The 23175-nt window shown below is 45.1% G+C and overlaps 1 long non-coding RNA gene across 1 annotated transcript in view; it reads right to left on the reverse strand.

The window, feature by feature from the left end:
• Window positions 1-2228: 2228 nt before the first annotated feature.
• LOC143693745 (uncharacterized) overlaps window positions 2229-23175 on the reverse strand; it is a 71052-nt gene continuing 50105 nt past the window's right edge. Inside the window, exons 2-3 of the long non-coding RNA XR_013181687.1 lie at window positions 3808-3934; window positions 2229-2312 (exon numbers count right to left, since the gene is read on the reverse strand). This is a non-coding gene — a long non-coding RNA (uncharacterized LOC143693745). The remainder of the gene's footprint in view (window positions 2313-3807; window positions 3935-23175) is intronic.

Raw genomic sequence — 23175 nt, forward strand, 5'->3', positions numbered from 1 at the left:
TGGGAGTTTACAGCTACCAGTGCAGAGCCATGCAAGAAAAAGAAAAAAAAACCCTGAAGACAAACCCAAAAAGCAACAAGAGCACAGCTCCTCAGTGCCCTGCTACTTTCAGGCTCCAACAGTTCTGTTAAAAAGCAAAGTGCAAGCATACCCATCTCAATCCTCTCGTTTTAAATGTGGTCAGAATTAGCACACTGCCAGTATCCAAAGGTGCAGACCTTGCTGCTCTAAAGCTCCTAGAGCTGTGTGGCTCTGGGAAAGGACAGGAACCATAAAAAGCCTGAGCTGGGAGGCAGCTTTAATGCTCATGTTCAGGCCTCTAGTAAGTTGTCCCACAAAATGTAATGAGACCTCCTGCTTAGCCAGGGCTCTGATTTCCACAGTTTGTGCCTGCAGCACTCTTATATTTTATAAGCCATATTAACTCACCTCTTGCACTGGGAGGTTGGGGCAGTGGCACACTGTCTAATAATGGAACATATTTGTTAATACTAATAGACATTTGTAAAACTACCACATGCCCTCACAGCCTTCAAGTCAGAGCACAGGATGCTTGCTAGGCTTGTGAAATGTATGATGTAAAACTTGGGATGTTTTGGTTACAACGTATCTCATTTATTTTTACTGTCATCACCCTCCCTGGTATATAATACCTGCTGCATGCAGAGTGAAATATTGCAGATGTTTTCAAAATAATTCTGGGCTGGTGGAGAAACCAAAAGGTCTCTTGTGCGTAAGGTCTGGTTATTTTCAATTCCAAACAAGTAGGTAACAAAGTTTCTGTGTGCTGGTATTTTAAAAGGCCTGGATTCCTCTGTGCTGACTCATACTTGCACTGCCCACCCAAAAACTCACCTCTGAGAACTTTGAGAGAGACTTCAGCCATTTTGATACCCTCAGGATTCAGGAATGAAGAGTAAAAAGATAAAACTAGTTTTAACTATTCATTAGTTTTTGGTACTTCAGATAATTTGTCCAATGGCTTCAGGGGTTTAATTGAATCACTTTTCCCACCTTGTCTTAATTTTAATTATGCAGCAATCATTTTTACCAACCTGTGCAAAGGAGCCATATGAAAATGTGACATATGACAATACACATTTACCTAAGCTCTAGGACTACTGTGACCTACAGGCAATTAGCTACTGCCTCCAGCACTCAAACGACCAATTAAAGAGTTAACAAAATGCCCTCCAAATCACCTACATGTTCAGGTTTTTGGACTGCCACGAACATTATACTTCAACTGATATAATTTTTGACTGACTGATTTACTAAGTCTGCATTGGCTAAAATTCTTACAGCCATGCCTGTAAAACCGAAGAATCAGGTTTTATGAGGTGCTTTCATTGTCATTAAAGACTATCCCACCTTAGCCCTTTCCCTAACAAGACAATCTTGCAGCAGTCATTACAAAATGTGATCCCAGCTTGTCATCAGGGAAAAAATGGCTTGCTAGGTCAATGAGGACTGCACTAAGTTCATCTCAAGGATGTAAGACATCCTTCTGCATGGCTAGCAGCCAAGAACAAAAAAATTAAAGAGCCACAAAGGATTGGGGTTTTTTCAAGACTTGGCTCCCAAAGTTTTACAGGTAGCCCATTCCACAACTCCACTGAGATTGAATCAGTAGTAACAAATGGATGCCTTTGCATCTCTTCATGATTTACAGTGTACCAGTGAGCACTTCACTGCAGACAACAGATCATCAACAGCCTGAAGTGCACAACACAAATGACCCCAAGACAGACAATTTCAAAGAAAAATGCATTCAGATGTGTGCTTGCATGGGAATAAGAGAGATCCAGGACACAGCTAATTATACCAGCTGAGGGAGAAGTGAAGGGTGGTAATCTGCCCAGGAAATGCTGAGTTCCAGCCCTGTCTCCAGCAATAACTCAAGCTGTGGTTTTGTATCTCCTTTCCTGCCTCCCTCAGCTGGCAGGGGGGTTTAACAATAGCCCCCAACACACGTCACACGTGGTGCCACAAGGACTGACATTCTGAGAGTGCTCTGAAAACAACAAATGGTCTGGGGGCCCACCAGTATCTCACATGTTGGGCAGCCTGGCATAACATAGAAATGTTCTGCCTTCTGTGAGCAATGTGGTCTCATGATGGTATCTCACAGGCATAGGGGGGGGTTGCAAATCATGATTCCACGCAAGGGAAAAGTGACTCTGCAGAGAAAAATGCTGATCTAAGAGATTGGTACAGACCTGACACTTGCTTGCAGGTCCTCAGCTCAGCTGGTGCTGGTTCTCTGAAGCTGACTGACACCAGACTTCACTCCTGGAGGAATATTTTCTAAACTGGAACAGAAAGAGAAGAGTGTTACTGAGTTTCCTTCTCTGGCCACAAAGACCCCAATTCTGCCCAGATTTGCAGGTGGGGCACCACTGCCTTTGCTGAAGGCACTCTGCAAAGCCAGCCCAAGAGCCACGCCAGTCCTTGAGACGCCACCAGAAACTGAAGGTAGAGCCTTCAGAATTCCAGAATGGAATTTCTTTTCCACCTCCTGCACTTTGATTACTCAGACAAGGCACATGGGGCATGTTGGCCACACAGCTCCAGCACACAGACAGGCAGGGAGGTGAAGGGAAGAGCACTGTGGAGAGAGATGAATCAGCCCAGTGACTTGGGGCTACTTGTCTCCTTTCCGCTGCATGGGAAACCAGTGTCTGGCAGCAGCAACCTGAGTGCTCCTGTTTTCCAAGCCAGTGGCTTCAGGGAGTGTCATGGAGGTGACATTCTGGGCCTTCCAGGGGTTGGGGAAATCAATATTGGCAATGTGAAAGACACTTGATGACAGAGTCGTAAAAATGGTGTTCTATCAGTGGAGGAGACAAGAGGGAAAAGAGGCAGTTGTAAATGGCCAGGTATAAAAACCAAAATAAATATATAAAAAAATGTACCAAAAAATTCAATCAACCATCACCAAAATCAAAAATAAAGAGAAAAACACCAAAAAAACCCCAATAATGGCAAAACAAACAAAAAAATATTTGAAAACAAACTAAAAAACCCAGCCAACTCTCAAAACTCCCAATGCATTATTTGTTTGGCTGCATCTTCCACAAAGCCCAGTCAACAAGAGTGAAGAAAGCAACTGTTTGACACCCAGAGCTGCTTTGCTTTGAAAAATATGGAGACAAACTTAACAATGAGGAGTCAGGATTCCATAGGGTTGTTTATGTATGGAATATAGGCAAATGCATACCATTATGTGGAAGTGTGTCTGTGTGTAAGGCAGCATTAACACCAATTCTTACAGCCTTATGAAATGATATATTAAAAAGAAAGAGAGGAAGAAAGGAAAAGCAAGCTAGATTTTTTTTCCCCCCTCTTTTTACAAATATGATGCAGTTTACAGAAGCATGGTCCTTTTTTAGGAAGAATTCTAAATGCATCATTCAAATATTGTTTGAGCTGAATACATGATATACATATCATGAATACATATAATCACAGCACGGTCTTTTGTGGGAGCTCTGAAAATAGCAGTGGAAAAAGCTGACCATGAGTTTCCATCTAAGGATTTGCATTTGGTTAACATGTGTGAACCGACTCCATTCATCCCATCCTCAATGGGAACTCTCCTGCTGCTCCAAATGGCCAAGCTGAAGAGTTGGGCCTGGACAGCAGGAATCATTTTGTGGGGCTGATGTCAAGGACAGCACCTACCAGGTGAAATTATGGGAAGAAATTGGGGAACTCCATTCTGCTGGAAAACACTTATGGGTTATGTACCATAGCAGCAAATTATGTGGCAAGTTAAGTTGTAAGTTACGTGCTGATTTTCCTAACCTTTTTCCACCAATTTCCCCCATGGCAGAAAAGCTTAAGTTCACTGAGAAGGCTCCAACTTCCTCCTCTCCATCTCCAGTCTTGCAGGATGCAGCTTAGTTTCTCTCACTTCTCCCACTTCAGAATGCTGGGGAAAAACAAAAAAAAAAGAGATGAATCAGAGAAAAAAGGGCAATTAGGTGGGTGAGCTTCAGGATCTCCACAGCCCCTCTCTGCTCAGCTGGGAAGAGGGAAGGTGTGTGCTGAGGGTGTCCAGAGGTCAGAGGGGACATCCCTGCCAAACCTGTGGGAGCAAGGGAAGCTGGAGGATGCAGGAAGGGTGGCAGGGAGGGCTGAGTGCTCTAAGTAGCATGTTTCCTAGGAAACCTTCAACAGCAAATATCACATTAGTCCTGCCTTGTGGCCCAGCTCATGTGATGTCAAGAACAATTTCTCACAACTCAGCTCAGAAGGTTAGCAAGACTTGGTGAAATGTTCAGTGACTCTGGCCTGGCTTCCCAGCTGGGAACAAAACAAGAGACTGAGAGTGTTTGCATTGTTTTGGAGCTTTGTGACAAATTCCGAAGCAAACATTTTATTATTTTTATTCAAACCTTATGGTGTGTTTCCCTCACAGGTTTGCAGTCTCACCCAGTTGCTGTGTTTATTCCCAAGGAACTTCATTTAGCAAAAGAAAGAAAAGAGAAATGAAAAAACCAGCAATCTCATGGAAAGCCTTGGAACACTTAGATCAACGTTCAGCTTGTGCACTGATTATAAAAGCTCCGTCATAGACTTCTGGCATTACAAAACTTCATTTACAACTATCCTTTCTAATTTCTGTCAGCTGCAGCCCGAAAATACCCATAGTCTAGCAGATTTAACAAAAAAAGACGTAAGATCTGGCAGCTAAACTCAGATATGAGATGTATTCCAGCCTCTGAGGGGGCTCCCAGCAGCGCCTTGGGCTGGGACCCTTGGGCTGGCTCTGTGGGCAGAGACGCAGAGTTTTGGCTCTCAAGGCTGCACAACACCCTGAGGTTGAGTATTTGGGGGGCAGCTGTGTGGTACCACAGACCTCCCCACAACATACCTGTCATGCACAGTGAATGTCTCTCTTCCCTGATTTCCTGCAAACCAGCCCAACTGGAAAGCTGCAGTGGTGTACTATAAACTCCCACATTACTGCCATTCCCACTGTCTCCACATTTGTGGCTTCAGTGGCATCGGACTTCTAAGTTTTGAAGAGAAAAGGTACTAAAACTGAAAAAAAATCTTCCTCTGGTGACACACTTCATCTCATACTTAGTGAAATATAAAGACCTCTTTAATAGAAAGTAATATATTTAAACAAATTAAAAATAGCCCCACTAATTTCTTTTTAATCATAAGCTAACTTAGGTGGTTGACCTCTTTATTTCCTTTTGCTGCTTCTCATCTTCAGTGATTTGAGCCCTCACATCTAGAGGGGTTTTTTTTTCCATTTTTTTTCCTTTCCAGGGAAATAAGCGATGAATACAAAAAGAACAAGGCTGCTTGAGGTACCTGAGAAACACCAGCACCGAAATAGGCCCATCACTCCCTTTCATCCCATTTTAGGTACAGGAGGCCTGACGGATCAGCTATTCCTCCAGGAAAGCCAGGATTAAGGGGGTCAGGTCAGCAGTGTGAGAACTCCTTTAACAGCAGTGTGGGAACACAGGGCTCCCTTATTAACACGTTAATGTACTGAACCTGAAGCTCATCTTAACGAGATGGAGACAGTGGAGTCTTCCCCCGTCAGCCCAAACCTGTGCCCTCAGAGCTGCTTGATCCACCCAGTGACAAATCTCCTGGAAATCTCATAAACCAGGGCAAGCACAACATTAGGATTTACTGACCAAAGCAAAGGTTCCTCTGAAGATCCAAAAGCAGAGGTTTAAGCAAGACAGCAAAGGCTGAGGTTAAAACAGCAGGTGAAAACACACCGGAGGCCCCTTGTCCTGCGAGCTGCTCTGCCCACGGACAGCCCTCACGCTGGGACATGGCACCTGCCCACCCCTAAACCCCTCATCCCACAGCCCTGACATGCCACCTGCCTCATCCCACAGCCCCAAAGGCTGTCTGGCACCAGTTTATTTGTGCTTCCCTCTTGTTTCAGCCATTCTCCCCTGCCCCGAGGGTTTTCACCCTTGCTTCAAGATGGCGGCCCCTCCGTGAGGGCAGGCCCGCGCCGCCCCCGCTGCCCTGGGGAAAGGGGGCCGAGCAACAGCCATTTACTAAATTATACAAAATATCTACCCAATAATAAAGCTATTAACAACATAATTGAAACTTTAAAAGCCGTTTCCCCTCACTATCAAACCTGGTGCTCTGATCTTTCCCAGCTGACAAAACCACGCTGCTTTTTCTCCCCACACAGTCTCCTGCCCTCACACACACCTGTCATATCACCCGAATGTGTAAATGCTTGCGGGTTTAAGTTAATTCTGTCCCAAAGCAGTAACAGACCTTCTAACACTCTCAGCAATGCTTCTTGTACATTAAGGACCTGAACAAAGCAAGATTTAAACCCTGGTCATGCATAAATAACCATATCACCATCACCTGAGACACCTGGAAAAACATTCCCGCTTTCTTCCCAGCTCCCAGCCATGGAAAGCAGCACCTCACCCATGGGAGGTGCAGACGGAACCTCTGGGGTCCCTACCATGTTGTCACCTGCTAAAGACCGGGGTGGGAATGCAAAGAGCCCAATTAATACCAATGCAGACCAAAATAATATCTCAGTATCTTATAGATAAATGATTCGGAAAGAAATATGTTCTTATCACGAGGAAAGATCTATAACTCACTCTTAGCCCTTCATCACCAGGAGAAAATATACTGCGACTTGCACCAATCCATTATCTGTTCTTATTTTCCTCCGTACAGGTATTTATCTCTCTGGCTCACTCTTTATCAACGCAGCCACCCGTGATCACCCAAGCCGCCCTCCCACTCGGGTGGGAGTCTCTGCTCCTCTCTGACCAGCCAGAATAAGGGGACACCTTGTTTTCACATCCTCCGCCACTTCTCTCCCTGTCTGCAGCTGGAACCCTGTCCTCACACAATGTCATTTTGGTCTGATGGGACACTGGGTGGTTAAAATCCACACAGCATCGGCCTCAGCACTGTAAATCTCAACCTGAGGGGCTGGAGCTGAGCTTTCCCCAAGCCTGAACATGTCCCAGCCCAAGGTTTTAGGTCAGGCATATTTTGAATTCCAGCTTGTTAGAGTTACTGGCTCGTGCACCCGTCTCCCCTTCAGCTCCCAGAGAGGATCTAGGGCAGCTTCCAGCCCTTGCCTCAATGGTTTCCAATCTGATATTGGGATTAAGATTTGCAGGTATGTTTCTCCACAAGGGCAGTAACCCATTCACTCTGCATTTCTTTCCCAGAAGTGCTGAGATCCCTCCATGTATACATACATGTGCCTGGTGAAATGTAAATCTCTAGGATTCCGAGGTAAGATCGAATGTCAGCATTGATAGTCACTCATTCATTCATGGAAAAAGATACATGGACTTCATCCTGCACAAGTGTGAAAGCTAAATTTTTTTCCAAGGCACTTTACATGCTGCAGCCAGCTACTGGCTGCCCAGCTTGGGACATATGTGTCCTTTGCAGAAGATTCCCCTATTACATCAGCCTGCAAGAAAGCTTCCAAGTGGGAAGGTGTCTGATTTTTAGTTTGGCACTGGGATAGTCCTACTAATAATAAAAAGAGAAACCCTTTTCTGCTATAGCTTGGAAAGAGTTTGCCAAAATTCGGGGGTTTAAATAAAAATAGCTGCATGTCCACATTGTTTAGTTTCTCTTGAAACTTTAAAAAATGTAAAATATTTTTGATAGCTTTACCCTGCACTGCCCAGCCACATTAAGCCACAGTAAACTACATTCTTATGGTTGTCATAACATTTTGCCCTGTGTTCCTTGTGACGTGAATAATCTATTAAGATACACAAGGTGCGAAGTGCTGCCTTCCTGTCTCCGAGTTCCTGCAGTCTCCTGTAACAATTCCATGCAATTCCTGCTGGAGTGGTGCAGGAAGAACTTCCTGACACTGCCAGAGCCGACCAGAGGGTCCAGGATAGCGACTCTGGATGGGCTTGGCCCCGACTACAGGGGCTGTGGGGATCAGCCTTCCTCCTGCTGCGCTCTCCCTCCTCCTCCCCATCCCAGCCTGTCATCAATCTCACTAAAATGACAGCAGACAAATGTTAGCCTTTGCAAAGATCAGATGAAATCTATGGCTTTAGGGCTGCTCACCAAGGAGCAGGGCAGGCTGCACCAGACACGGGCACCAGCAGTCACCTCCTCTGCATCAACCCGCTCAAATCACTTTGGCAGCCATCACAGGCATCTTCCACGGGCAATCCGAGTGCTCAGATAGATTCTGACAAACTTTAATGCTTCAGCTTCTCCACATTGTTGGGGTTTGGTATTTTTTTATAGCAAGATTGCTCATTCAAAACTTTTTTTGGGGAGGGGGCTTTTGAGGTGTGTTTGGGGCAATGCTGGAAGCCACTCCACCAGCAGCTCAGGAGTGCACAGAATTGGGGTTTATTTTGGGTTAGTACACTTGTCCCTCACATGCTCTTGTAACCTGAATTCTGCTAGCCAAGGGGAAGGGAGGGGGGAAAAAAGAAAAAAAAAGATTACTCCATGGCATAAATATGTTGTATGTGCCCTTGTCTCCTGCAATTTCTTTACATCGATGTGCAGGAATATTTATCCCCAGTAGAAATGTTTAACTAATCTGGTAAATGTCAAGCCATATGGTGTACATTGTAAGGATTTCATCAGGCCTTTTTAACTCTTTGTGAAAGTCTCTCCCTCTCTTTCCCTCTACTTACTTCCTCCCTCCTTTTTTCTTTTTTTTTCCCCCTCCTTTTTTTTTTTTTTTTTTCTTTGTTGCTGCCCTGCCAGAGCCTACGAGGCAGGGGATAGAGCAGGGAGTGTTATTACCCACAGTTAGATCAGGGATGTGATGTTCATGGTGTACAATAACAAGCAGTATTAACCAGAAGTGCAGCTCACAAGGCACCTTTTCGCTGGGCACAGAATGTAATTTTTATCAGCAGTGACCTGCAGAAGAAGATCACTAATACTTTTTTAAAAACAAACTGTCCACCCCAACAATGCACAAAATTCCCAGGGGCTACCTCATCTCTTATCGCTTCCTTTGAATAATCAAGTCTTTACAACAAACACACTGCAGTTTTGCAGCACTTTCAAGTAAGGAAGCATTTCTGCACTGTAACTATCTGGTGTATCTCCCACAAAGATAGAGTGCAATTTACAATAAGCAATATCAAAAAAGAATAAACCGTTATGTTCGTGCCAATCCTTATTCATGGTTTTATAACAAGACATATCTGTTTTCTTCCTATAAATCTTGACTCTATTTTTAGAGTTTGCAAATAATGACTCCAGTCTTTGGCTGCCTGCCACTTCTGTGAAAAACTAGAATAGCCACAGTGCAAGACTATAATATTAAGGAAAAAAAAAAAAAGAAAAAGGAAAAGGGAAAAACAAAAAGAGAGGGATTCTTGCTGAACTCTGTGTATTTCCTACCGGGACAGACCTGTTCAAGATTGTGATAAGTGATGCAAATGTGCAGAATGTGTCAGGGAAAAGCAGGAGCAGCATGGAAATTTGGCTGAACTTCAACACCTATTTCTGAATTCTTTTACCTGAATCAAGTTGCTTGTACCTGCAGGGGCCCTTTGCTGCATCACAGGCAGATGCTCACACCCAGCAAGGCACCAGCTTGCCCGGGCTGCTCTGCTGGGCACCACTGCTGCCTTCTCCTCTTAGCAGCCACCAAACCTGCTTTTTGCATCTCTGATGGACACAGCCTCTGAGGGCAGGGGATTACAGAGCACTTCTCGCTATGCTTCAGCTCAGAAATAAAAAATAAAACCAAAAATCCCACCAGGAGCAGCTGCCACCTTCAGCCGAGGCCTCCGGACATTTTAGAGCCGTGGCAGGCTAGGGAGGGGGAGCTGCAGGTCAAGGAAAGGATAAGATCTGGGTGGCTGGGAATGGGGAGGGAGAAAGAGGAATGTAATGAAGGAGGTAGAGAGGGAAAAGCAGGGAAATGACAGCATTCAGATAAATTTAGCTCTGAATCCAAACTTCAGGGGGAGGGGAGGCGTTTCCTGCCCCAAACCTCTGAACTCTCTGAGATTCTCCCATATCGCGAGTGATTTACCTGTAAAAAGAACTGCAAAGGGGGGAAAAAAGAGGAGAAAATTGAAATAAACAGTTCTCTGCTCTTTAAACAATCTTTCCATCCTACTCCTCCAGGGTCAAATGTTCAGGCACAAGGACACAAACAAAAAAAAGAAAAGAAAGAAATAAAGGAAAATCACTTTTATAAAGAGGATCTTTACACAAGTGCATTAGCCCCAGTTTTCAGCAGTGTAACAACAGTATATCAGCTGTTAACACGAAGTGCCCTCCCCACATACCTGCCAGTTCCCTAACTCCAAAATATTTATTGGTACATTATTGGAAACATAACATTTCATCATTATTAGGGACATTATTAAGGCAAGTAATAGTACAACAGATACCAGCATAGTTATCTGAGCTTTGTTATGTGTGTTTTGGGAAAAAAAAAAAAGAGAGGCAAGGCTAAGTTGTAAACACACCAAAAAAAAGGAACAAAACAACAAATTATTAATTATGAATTAATTATAAGCACCAGCCCAAGACTTTTGCTGTGAAAGACATCAGATGAATGTAGCTATTAGCCATGTATGTATTTTTTTTTAATTTCTCACACTAACGTGTTTCTAATAGCAGCCCTATCTGGCTGGGTAGACAGCTTATGCCTGAGCAGCCTCTCAGCATTCAGGAAGTTGTTGACAAAGACTCCAGCAATAGCCTGTCTGATTTTGTGTTATTTCCTTTAATTGAACCAATAAGACCTGCACTCCTGCACTCCTGACCTTTGCCCAGAAGGCTAATTTGAGATTAGGGTAGTCTGCAAGAAAGAAATGGGGACTGAATTTTTAAAGCACAGAAACATTCCTATAAGTAATAGAAGATAAGGATCAATTTTAGCCCCAAACCACTCGGCTCTTAGAGGGATCTTTGGTGAGACAATAGAGTCCCTTAATTTCAGAAAAGTTAGAATCACTCAGCTTTGTCTTTGTACTGAGTGTTTTAGGGCATGCAATAAAAACGATGCCCATGACTTTGAGTCCTTGGTGTCTTTACAGTCGCCCAGTAGGACATTCAGAAGTCCCCTAGGAAAACTTACACAAGAGCATAAAATATGTCATGCCAGATAAATGATTCTTTGTGGTTCTTATATTATTCTGGTCTGGTACTGAAGGCCGTGATACTTAAGCCCTGTGCAATGCCAGGGAATGAATGAGACAGGCTCCTCAGCTCTAAACTCACACACAAAAAAGAAAAAAAAAAAAAAAGAACAAGATGACAAACATTAATAATCAATCAGAAGCACCAGCCCAAGACTTTTACTGTGAAAGCATTAGCTGTCCTGAATCCATACTCCCTAGCAGAGGAAAAGAAGAAGCTGAAGACCAGTTAAGTTAAACTGCACTGGCCTTCTGCAGTGCTGCATGCAGAAAATAGAAAATTCCTGTTCAGAGCCACAATGATGCATTTCCCTCAGCTGCAATACTGGAATGGGGTTGCTCGTGCCGTCCTACACAAGGACAACCACCAAGCTGGGGGGAACACTTCAAGCAGCAGGTAAAAGACCCAACAGTTGCTGCTGCCAGGCAGATTTAAAGGCTGTTCCCTCTATTTACACATGTAGATATTGTAGTGCTGCTATGCAAACAGTCCTCTGTGGACTTTTGCTAGTGGGTTTTATTATAACACATTCCTGCCTATGAATGCCACCTTTCCTCTGCAATATCTGCTGCCGTGCCCTTTGTGTTTTACCTCCTGACTTCTGGTTTTGTTACTTTTCTTGCTGGCAGCGTTTAAAAAGTAGGAAATGAACTTTCCCTTCCCTTCTCCAAGCGACGCTCTCGGCACGAGGGCTGCGGCTGCATTGTATTCCCTGAACTCCGCAGCCGCTGGGAACGCGAGCTCCGTGTCAGCTTGTTCCTGCCTCCGCCAGAGAATCCAAGGTCAAGCTGACCAGTGAACTCGGGGGTTTAAGCAGAGCGGTGTGCAGCACCGAGAGCGCCTCCAGGAGAGGAGATGTTAACCCTGTGCTGGGCCTCTCGGAGCGCTCCGCTCGCTGTCAGTGCGAGCCGGACGCGCCGCACATGGCCCGGGGCACAAACAAGTGTCCCGTCCCTTGCCGGGATGTGCGCCGCGCACGGGAGGCCCCCAAGGGGTTAATACATGCCATTCCCGAGTTCAGTGAAGGGACAGGCCGAGCCGAACAGCGGGAATTTCAGGATGTTAATAGCCTCTTCTCTTCCGATTGGCCCAGAACGAATGCAGGGTACAGTAAATTGTCCTTGTCAGCTTAGCTCACATGATGATATGCTTTATTTCTAGACATGCCTTGAATCTGTCCCTTGAATTTATGTTCAGAAAATAAACACTTCCAGACGGCAATAAAGCATTCAGTTGTGGCTGGCTGTTGCTCAGTCTCTAGCCAACCAAAGCCATTTGCTTTTGGAGTTTCTAGAGCTTGCAGAGCTTTGTGTCCCTCAGTTCCTGCTCACGTTAGCAAGTGTCCCAAGTTCCCCCCCTCCAAACCCTTGGATTTCAGAGGGTGTCCAAGTGAAGCTCCAGAGAGTTTCACTTGGTTTCCATGAACCATCCTGAAAGATGACATCAGGTCACCTCGTCCACACACAGAGACCCTCCTGTCTTTTATGGCAGGCAACACTGAGAGCAAAGAAAATAAAAGAATCAATGGCAGCAAGTTGCAAAATAAAGATATCGATGATTCAGGATATGAATTTCCTACCATAAAAAAGTAAATTAAACAGCTGTTCCATTTGTGCCTGATGTGGCTAAGGAAACAATTGGTGGCTGGCTGATTTACTGATTAGGAAGGTTGCATGCAGTAATCTCCAGGTGTTTCTGAGAAATGCCCAAACAGAGCCGCAGTGTTTGTTTGCAACCAGTAATTTCATGGCTATCCCTTCCCTCCTCAGCTCCCCTCAATAACACCAGTTTATAACTGCATAGTTACAGTATAGGAGAGTTTTGCAAAAATCAATGGTAAATGCACATAGGAGACAACAAAAGAGCAATACAAATAGAGAAAGCCTCGTTACAGCTTTAGTTTCTTAGAGGTGTGTGGATATTAAAAAGCTTTCTTCAACCCAAAGGCAATAGAAGAAAAAATACTGGGTTATATCCACCTCTTTTAGGGTTGGGCAGACAGCACTCAAATATTCTACCTGGAAGAAGCTGGGAGAGCCCCATGCATAGGTGGGTTTCATTTTTCTCCCATTTGATATGACACAGAATTTCTGCTCAAGTCTATTCCTCCTGAAAAAAGCCCCCACAGAGGAGCCCGTGTGGGGCCAGAAGCAGCTCTCGGGCATCTGAATGTGCCTGATAGCAAAATCATTTGATAAGAAGCCTGGAGACTTGCAGGGGTACTGCTCTGTTCTAGATTATAAACTCATTAGGAGATAAGGATGCAAAAATAGGAATACTCCAGGTATCAGGTGGAGCTGGAGTAAATTCCCACGGATGGAGGGCTGGCAGAAACAGCTGCCTGCTACAGGGCCAGGCTGGCCAAGAAAGAGGGTGAGCACGGGGGGTGGCTCTGTCTGCCACCCTCAAGTGGGGACCTGGGGCAGGGGGGGATGGCCAAGGGACCTAATAGAGAGATCAGCACAGAGGCTGGTGGGGGAACATTCACTGGGCCACTTTCCAGCAAGACACACACTGGAAATTATCTGAGCAGAGGAAAACTCCTGCTGCACCATTTCTTCCCTTTTTACCCCCACCCAGCATCAGGCCAGATGCCTCCCATGCAGCAGGGGTGCAGAAAACATCCCTGGGGCTGGTTCATCCCTGGGTGTTCAAAAGTTTTGCAGTTTAACGGGAAGGCAAAGGGCAATTACATCTAACACCCACCCCCTTTCCTTTTCTCTGGCTATCTTGCTTTCTGCTCCTCATTGGCTCTCATTCCCATCCTTCCTTTCCTCTTCTCTTCCCTTGATCCCATTCAGGGACTCCAAAGGACTAATTCAGCACAGCACGGGCAGAGATAAGTTAAAACAATGAGGAGATTTGCAATTAGGGAGAGTTTGAAGGATTGGGAATTGTGCATGTTTTACAGTCATCTCCTGGTGATGGGGACTTTATCTTCAGGAGATAGAGCTCCTTCCTTAGCTGCCACAGCCCCACCCTCCTGCACCAAGTGAAATTCCACATTTTAACTAAGGTGCTGCTGTATTTCAAACGTTATCCTATTGGGGGGGAGGAAAAAAAAAAGTTTAAAAGGTAGGGTGTACTTTGACTGATTATCAATGGCATACATGCCTTTAAAATCCTTTGTTAATGAGGTATCCTTATTACCATAATCAAACACGCTTAGAAACTTGTCACAGATAAGCAAAATTCCTTACATTCTTTGCTCTGCACTTTCCTTTGGCATCTCTTCCCCACCCCCCTCCGAAGCTTCTGAAGGTTAAGGACCGGTAGTGCTGGAAATTGAAGTCCTCTGTTTACCCCCACGAGCAAAGGAACAGTCAAAGCTTCCTTGCTCTGCTGCAGCAATGACCCCGAGGGTGACCTGAGGAGACCACCCTCCTGAGAGAGGAGAGGTCACCCAGCCTCCACACAGGACCTGCTCGGGGCATCCTCTGCAGACACAGCCAGGGACAGACTGCAAATCATCCCAACTCGGCCAAATTATGTGTGAAGGTTTTGTAATGCAGACTACTGTCCACCAGGGATTAAATTAAGAACATCAAACCCAACACAGAAAGAATTTCATTTTATCCTCAAATTCGACTTGCAGTGTTTTATTTAATGCTTCTTATCTGCCCTCACATTCCAAAACACCTCGCCACCAGAAAATACTTAAATAAATTGGGCAATTTGTGCAGAGGCCATACAAATTTAGCATGAAAGACTCCTGCTTTTAATTTGTTCATACAGAACATGGACTCCGACAGCCGCTCAGGCAGCCTTTCCTATTCATTCCAGAAACCATCTCTTCTGCCTGTGTTTACAGAGCACCTGTCTAAATAGCACAAAAACTTGATTTAAATGCAAGTGGTCTGACATGAATCAAGTGATTGATAATTAGAGCAAAGTTAGAAATATACTCAGCTCAGACAGGAGAGTGTGCACATCACTACGTGTCAGCATCCAATGATTCCTATTCCAGACTGGACCATTTCATGTGGAATTGCAATCCACAGCAGCATTTTTCATAAATCCGACTTCTTGTTACATAAATATACATCTTATTACTTGGGCTTGTTGGGGTTTTTTTTTAACCTAAGAGAAAAAGTTTCTGCTTTGCTATAGCCTTCAACATACAGATTTGCTTATTTTTGGATTTGAGAAAGTTGTTGAGCACTAAAAACCTGAAATAAGTCATGAATCCTGATGACCACTCCAGCTCCTTTACTGAAAAACCACACTGACTTCCCTGCAGTTGCTTCCTCTGAGTTAAAAAACAAATCTCCAGAAGCCCACCAAAAAAAAAAAAAAAAAAAAAGAAAAAAAAAGAAAAAAAAAAGAAAAATTTAAGGCTGATAGGAAAATTCAAGCTTCTGAATATATGAAAATTTGATTCCTAGACTTAACAGAATATTTGTAATCAGAGCCTAAATGTGTCAAGGAAGTAGAACAGATTAAGAAAATAGAATATAGAATATTGATCCTATATATATATAAATAAATGTATATATATAGATACTTTATATTAAGCAGTAACATTCCAATTCTCCAACTAGAAGGACTCTGTTAAACTCATTCACCAGGATGAGCACTTTCACTTTGGAGGGTGAATATCAGTAAATGTGTGAAGAAAAGCCACTGAAAACACACGTGTTCCCTTGGAAAGTGAAACAACGACTCCTACCACACGCTGCTATGCCATTAAAACTCTTGATACTCACATCACCTTCTGTATTGATCAATTATGGCTGCTCATGACCTAGCAAGGCAGTAAAAATCCTGTAATTTTGGATGGCACGGGGGGCCCAATCCTGCTGTGGCTTGAGACAGAGCAGCCAAAACCCTCATGAAAGGCTGCGTGGATTGGGGTTTATAATCCAACAAAGTACTTGGCTGCAGCACTGTTAAAAAGTCAGTGTTTGCCAGAGCTACCACACAATTATGGGATGGCTGCAGCATCTCCAGAATTACAGGGATGACTGTAGTTTCTCCGACAAGGCAGTGTGGGAACTGCAGGTTAATGGTTTCTCTTAATGGCGATGGCTGTAATGTAGGTTAATGGGATCATAATTTCTTTTCCCTGGGAGAATTTGCGAATTCTTCCATTCATTGCCATTATTTTTAGCAGCAAATGAAGGATGTGATTCCGACCTGGAGATGTTTGCACCAGGAGGTTTGTTTTTAGTGAAGAGCCTGTTCAACTAACTGAAACCAAACCCAGGGTGATAGTTTCAGGAACGGTGAGGAAGGCTCAGACTGAACTGTTTTGCCTTGGTGTGTTTGGTGCTGCCCACTTTTCAGACAGCCCTTCTTTTGGGCTCATCCCACAGCATGCCCTGACTGTGGTCGTGGTGGAAGACTCTAACACTGCCCACTGAGCTAAGCCCAAATCCTTTATGCCCCAAAACCCACCATGTGGGACATTGTGAGGGCTGCAAAACCCTTTTTGGCTTATGGATGAAGTTTATCAGTGATCTGGAGGCAGATCTTCCCAGCCACATCCCTGTCCCTGCTTGTCCCCGTGCTGCTTGCTCCATCCTGCCCTTCAGGCCTTGCTGCTGTAGGTGCTGGAGGGCACAGGCTGTTTGTCCCTAGGAAAACCAAACTTTGCTGACTTATCAGAACAAGGCACGCCTGGCTGTCAGCTTATCAGAGGAGGGGGAGAAGAGAGGAGAGGAAAAGCCTTTCTTAAGCAGCACCCAGGCCCCAGCAGGGCAGCTGGAAAGGGCAGGGGGCTGATGGTTCTGCTGTAAAGAAGCATTGCCCCCTCCCAGTGCAGCTTCCCAGGCAGGTTTGACAGGCCCTGGCGAGCAGGGCAGCACCACAAACACTCCTCAGAGGGACTCCTGCCCACCCTTTCATCCTTTTCCTTGCCCTTTCCTCGTGTCCCCGTGGTCTGTGCCCCTGGCAGGCAGCGGGGCTTGGCTGGGGTGTCGATGTCCCGTCTCTGATGCCGCTGTGACCCCCGCGAGCGGGCAGGCGAGCGCTGGGTCAGGGCTCGCCGGGGCCAAGTTCAAGGGCACAGGCTGGTACAGACATATAAACAAGGGAATGGTATGTAAGCAATAAAGACATAAAGGTTAGGATCAGGGCTAGCAGTACAATAAACAGCTGTGATAACCCGGTTTGTTTATAGATAAAGAATTTACTGTAAAATCTGCAACGTGCAGGATACGTTTGTTAACGCTTTAAGGGACGTATGCTTTTAGATCCTCTTTCATTTCTTGTTCTGTGCACTGAGTAAATGTCACCAAACACCCCTTTTTACTTCTGCTTTCTTTTAAATCAAGCCCAGGAAACACACACATATCACATTAGCTGGAAATCTTTCCCTTCAAAAACCCCTCCAGAGCAGCCAACACGTTCCACAGGAGTTTAAAACTGCTGCTACAAGAAATGCAGACAGCCCAGCCCCTAAGATTTTCCTAATAAAACACACATGTTTCAGGCAAGGAATATCCCTTTTCACACCATTTTTCCTAATTTACTATTAAGACACATAAATACAGTAAGCACGATTTCACCAGGGCTCTTGTAATTTTGCACAGCGTCTGTTTTGGCAACTTTTACTTTTAAGATATATTTCAGAGTGTAGCCAAGCGTTTTGCAAAATTACCACGGTGCTTCTTAGGTGTCCTGTGAGGCTCCCATCAGAAGTACCATATATTGTACTGCAGCTATTGATCCAAATGGCTACATTTCTAAAGCAGAAAATGATTGTGTGGTGAAAGCAGTGCAGAGGTGCAGTAAAATGCCCTCAAGTATATAAAGACATAAAGATTAAAGTCACCCTGCAGGTTCCCTTTAACTCCTCCAAATCCACTGTGTAATGTGTTCTTTTAGGATAAATCAAAAACTTTGTACAAATTAATATGTCAGGTGCCAGTGTTCATAAATAAGATGGCTCCTCACCATCAGGAGGCGCCAGGAAAGTTTACTTTGCTTTAAATACATGCAAAAGCTGTTAATTAAATTCCCAGATGTCCAAAGAACATCTGAATAACTAGAAGGCAAAATAACACCCCAAAATTTGTCAGCCAGAACACGTATTCAGGATAAGAAATTGAGTCTTCAGTACACAGGATGCCCTAGAGTGTTAATACCAACAATTTTCAGTTCTGTGGTTAGTCTTCGATAAAGTGTAGATGATCTTAAAAAGAAAACACATAGGTGGAGTCTGTCAGGGATGCTTTCTCTTCCAGAGCACCAAAGTGCCTTTTCTAAACTGTGAGATCCACTTTTCACCAGCTTTTAGCAACACATTTGTTACGTAGGACTTGTAAAAGCATTTGACTGCAAGACAAACGCATTTGCCCTTGCATTGCTTTCACATTCATCCTTGGGATAGTTTTTGGTACCAGCCAGCTTCAAGACATTTAACCTTCCCCTAGTGACACCTAAAAGCATTTTGCAGCTGACAGAGAGGGCTCCCAACACCCCTGAACTCCACAACCAAGCTCAGACCACGAGCAGGGCTCTTCAGCTCCTCTTTAGCCTAATTAATAAATAACAGCAGTTTACCAATAAGCTGTATAATTTAATGCCTGCCCTGAGCCAGGTTCCTCTTTGTCCTGCCTCTGCTTCCACCATGCTCTGCAGATAAACACTCAAGGTGAAATATTTCCCCCAGTCAAGCTGATGGTTGAATTGTCCAGGATCATAAGGGAACTGGTAGATCCTAAACAGATTAATCTTTGAAGAAAGAAACCTTTCAGTCCCTGGCTCCTGGCTGCTCCCGTACACAAATAAGGTACTTTCAGGAGCTTGTACTTCAGGAGCTCTGTCACTGAAATAATCAGTTGATCAAAACATCCTTATAAGTAAAATTCTGGCCCTCTCTAGCTCTGGTCAAAAGACAGATGGATGAAAAGGCATTGCTAATGCAAACCCCTATCACGTCTGGGGCCTTTCCCCTGCACAATTATCCCGCCTGGATTATTCCTCCAGGACTGTGACTGATTTACACACTACAGGAGTGCATCTCATCTGGGAAACGAGTGCAGCTTTTTAATTATTCTCTGCACCACGGTATCACCCGCTGGGTTTTGGTCAGGGCTGCTGTGCTTGGGGCTGCACGTTGCAGGGGGACAGGATGGGGCCCAGCCAAACTGCTTCCCCCCACCTTGGAAGTTGGGCAGAGAGGTAACCCAAGGCTGCTGAGAGATGGCTGCAGCTCAAACAATGAGCAGCTGTAGCACCCTGCCTTGCCTGCTCTCTTCAAGGGCTCAGAGGAACCCCAAGGGAGTTTGAAGGAGGAAGATTGGTGTGAGTGCTGTGCACAGTCAAAGCCTGATGGTGCTGGCCAAAATTATTACTGGAAAGCATAAATAAAAGGATGGTGCTTCAGGAAAGGCTCTGACAAGGACAGTGAGGGTTTAATGTGGGGTGTGACAGCACAGAGGCAGCAGGGGCAGGTGACAGGAGGTGGCACTGTGGCTGTGACAGATTCAGTTGCTCTGGATCCAGAGCCAGGCTGGGGAGGCAGGGATCCCACTGCCTGCCAGGTGGAAGGGAACAGGGCAGTGTGGAAGCACAGTGTGGGCCATCCACCTCCCAACACCCTTCCACAGCAAAACCATCCATCCCAGGAACAGCAAGCAGTGGTAACAAGGAATTAGGATCTGCAATAGGGTGGATGCCCACAACTGCACAGAATCACAAGATGGTTTCCATTGGAAGGGACCTTAAAGCTCATCCATTCCACCCCCTGCTGTGGGCAGGGACACCTTCCACTGTCCCAGGTTGCTCAGAGCCCCATCCAACCTGGCCCTGAACACTTCCACAGCTGGGGCATCCACAGCTTCTCTGGGCAACCTGTGCCAGGGCCTCACCACCCTCACAATAAAGAAGTTTTTCCTAATATCCAGTCTAAGCCTACTCTCTCCCAGTTTAAAGCCATTCACCCTCGTCCTGTCACTACATGCTCTCGTAAAAATTCTTTCTCCTCCTCTTTTCCCTTCAGGTATTGGAAGGCAGCAATTTGGTCACCTCTAAGCCTAAGCCTCTTCAGTAACATCAAGGAACAAACAACAACAACAACAACAACAACAGAGCACTGCAAGGTTAACCCTAATTCATTTCCCAAGGCCCCAGTCACTGCTGATGCACCTGCCTTGTGGAGGAAGCTGTTTGAAGCGGGGCAGCATAGCCGTGTCCTTCCCACCTGGCCACCCACACCCCAGCATCCCTGGGCTGTGTGACAACAAGCTCAGAGGACTCAGGCTGGACAAGATGCCTCCAGGTCCAAGCTCCTGCAGCTGCTTTCATCCGTGCATCTATCTGAGAAAGACACTGCTGGAGAGGACCCTCGCTGGCCACAGGAGGCATCATTAGAGCCGTGAGCTGGCCTTCAAACCAGCTTGCACTCAGAAGGAATGAAGAAGGGTAAGAAGGATCAACAAAAAAGAATAAACACACAGCTCTGCCCTGCTCAGACAGGTAATGTGGGGAGGGGTCACACACGTGCTGGGGGGCTGCCCTGTGTTTCCCTTTTGAAACTGGTGGCCCCAGCTCTTACACGACAATTATCCACATATCCGGATTTATGAGATTCCTCTCCCAGCCAATAAAACAGGGAGGGAAATATAGAGATGTCCATAAATGACATATTTTCATGCTTTGTGCAACCCGTCCCTGCGAAGCGCTTTTGAGCAGCTAAGCAATTTACATCTAATAGCAAAGTGTTTTTTAATCAGTCAGATCAATTTGTGAAGAATTGGTACATTAGGTATAGCCATATAGCAGAGATCCTTATAGCAAAGGTTTAGAAGTAATTGCTCCCTGACCCACTGAACACTGCATTACTATAGAAGTTTGTATTCTATTAAGAGTTAATAAGTGACCAAAATCTAGACTAATACACTGTCAGGGTTCGTTATCATTACAGGTTCTTGCTATTTTTCCAGTGCCTTTTGCTCTGCCGTTCTTGCTACGTATGGAAAACCTATATCAAGATGGTTGTCATGGCAATGGAAAGATTTGCATGTGTCTTATCTATCTATTTAAATACCTTCTTATGGTTTATAACTGCCATAATACATCCCTCCAGCCCTGCTCATTGCTAATTTAGAGCCAGCCCAGTGTGTCTGAGGTCAGTGATACCATCAGAAGCATGTCGTCTAGACAGCTCCAGAGCCACTGTCCATGGGATAATTGTTTTATGCAAATAAAAAAGTACAATGGTGACACTCTCATCCATGACTTGCACAATCTGCCTGTGCTGGGGCTGGACCATCATCACTTGCCCAGAAAGGGCATTTTCTGCCACATCATCACTGGTTTGTTGGCCTTTTTGGATACCAGTTTCCTTTGGTCAGGCCTGGAGCTGCTTTGAGATGAGGCTGGTGCTGTGAGATGAGGCACTGCAAAAATCTGTTCGGAGTGCAGGTGTGCCACTTAAGAGCATTGAAGAAAACCTGCCAAATCCAACCCCCTCACCAAAATTACCCATTTGTAGAAGGGTGGATGAAAGCTTCCTTTGCACCCAGGGCATGAGCCCTCAATAAGCATTTTGAATTGGTACCAAGGGTCTTTTGGGAGGGTATTACATTTTAAAAACAACTCAACAAATATTCCAATGGGTTGGACTAAAATGATCTAAAACTTTCTACCTGGCACAAATCTAAGTTCTTCCTTTCTCCATGCCTTTGTACCTCAATCACTTCCATCAAAACACACTAGGCTGAGAGTGCTCCTTAGGAAGATCATGTGGAGGAGGTGGAAATGTTTTGCAGACAGAGCAGAAACTGCTGGCCACCGACAGAGAGGGCAATACCTGCATCACTCTGCTCCCCTCTTTTCCTCCTTCAGGAGTTCATATTTTGCTGCTACATCCAAATGGCTGCAAAGGTAAGTGTGGCTATTACTGCAGAAATCCCTAATGCACACAAGGCGCTATGAAAACACTGAGCGTGGCAACACAACCACCACCATGAAAGGCTATCTCTGAAATCCAAAACCCCAGACTCCTCATTCCTCTTTGATCTCCCTGACTCAGGCATTGTGGTTTTTCAGGATGTCCACAGATTAAAACCACTTTTTCAAGTACTCCAAGATCTACTAACGATTTATTTCCTGGCAGATTGTACACTGCTGCTCCCAGAGATAATTAATAATAATATTGGAAATGTTTAATAATTTGATAATTGACTGATTTGTTGCCACTATTTGCATCGCTTGACCACGCTTACGGATTAGAAATGTATTTCTCCTCGAGATAATTGATATTTGTATTCACAGTGTGAGGAAATGCCACCTATTCCTGCAGCAGTAAATCAGGAACCATTTACCCTGCCAATACAGTTAGACAATGTTTACGTGCAGGGCTACATTCATTATTTGACTAATCCACGAGGGGTAGATTTTCTATTGCATTTCAACAGCTCATCTACTTCAGACTGTTGTGAACTTTCTAAAGATCTGTTTTCACTGATAATAGCAGATCTTGGAGTGCAGTAATCTGGAATTGAAGTTGCAGTGACAGATTTACTCGAGGAGTATTTTGCATGAGGCATTACTGCAAACATTATTGTATATCTGTGCATGTACAAATATTTTACTCGTGCACACGGAGCCCACAAAAGCTTTGTGGAAGGTGATTTCTGCAGTTTAACCAAGGAAGGATTTCAAGTCCAGCACCGGTGTCTGAGCGTTTCTCATAATGGATTTCACAGCAGATGACCTGACAGCTAATCTCGTGATCTGAGCTGCACATATCCAAACAAGGCCCCCAGAGGGTCCCCTGCTTTCACATGCCACTGTCCAGAGGTCCAGACTGACCTCCTCACCCCCGTCTGGGAAACATTCCTGCTCCCGCCGGCTCATTCTTGCCGACAAACAGAGCAGGACCACTGGGCACTTGCTGAAAAGGGACAAGAGAGGGGCCGTGAATGGAGCGTGTCTGGTACAACAATGCCAGACAATGTCTGTGAATGGGGTTGCAAACCGTGCTCCTGTTAGAGGGGCTGCCAGCAGCTTCCCTGCCCCCTCTCCTCCTGCTCTGCTCCCTTTTCAGAGACACATCAGACCCAAAGACACACCAAAGGCGTG

Source organism: Agelaius phoeniceus, chromosome 3 (genome assembly GCF_051311805.1).
Source record: "Agelaius phoeniceus isolate bAgePho1 chromosome 3, bAgePho1.hap1, whole genome shotgun sequence".
In the NCBI taxonomy this organism is placed as follows: Eukaryota; Metazoa; Chordata; class Aves; order Passeriformes; family Icteridae; genus Agelaius; species Agelaius phoeniceus.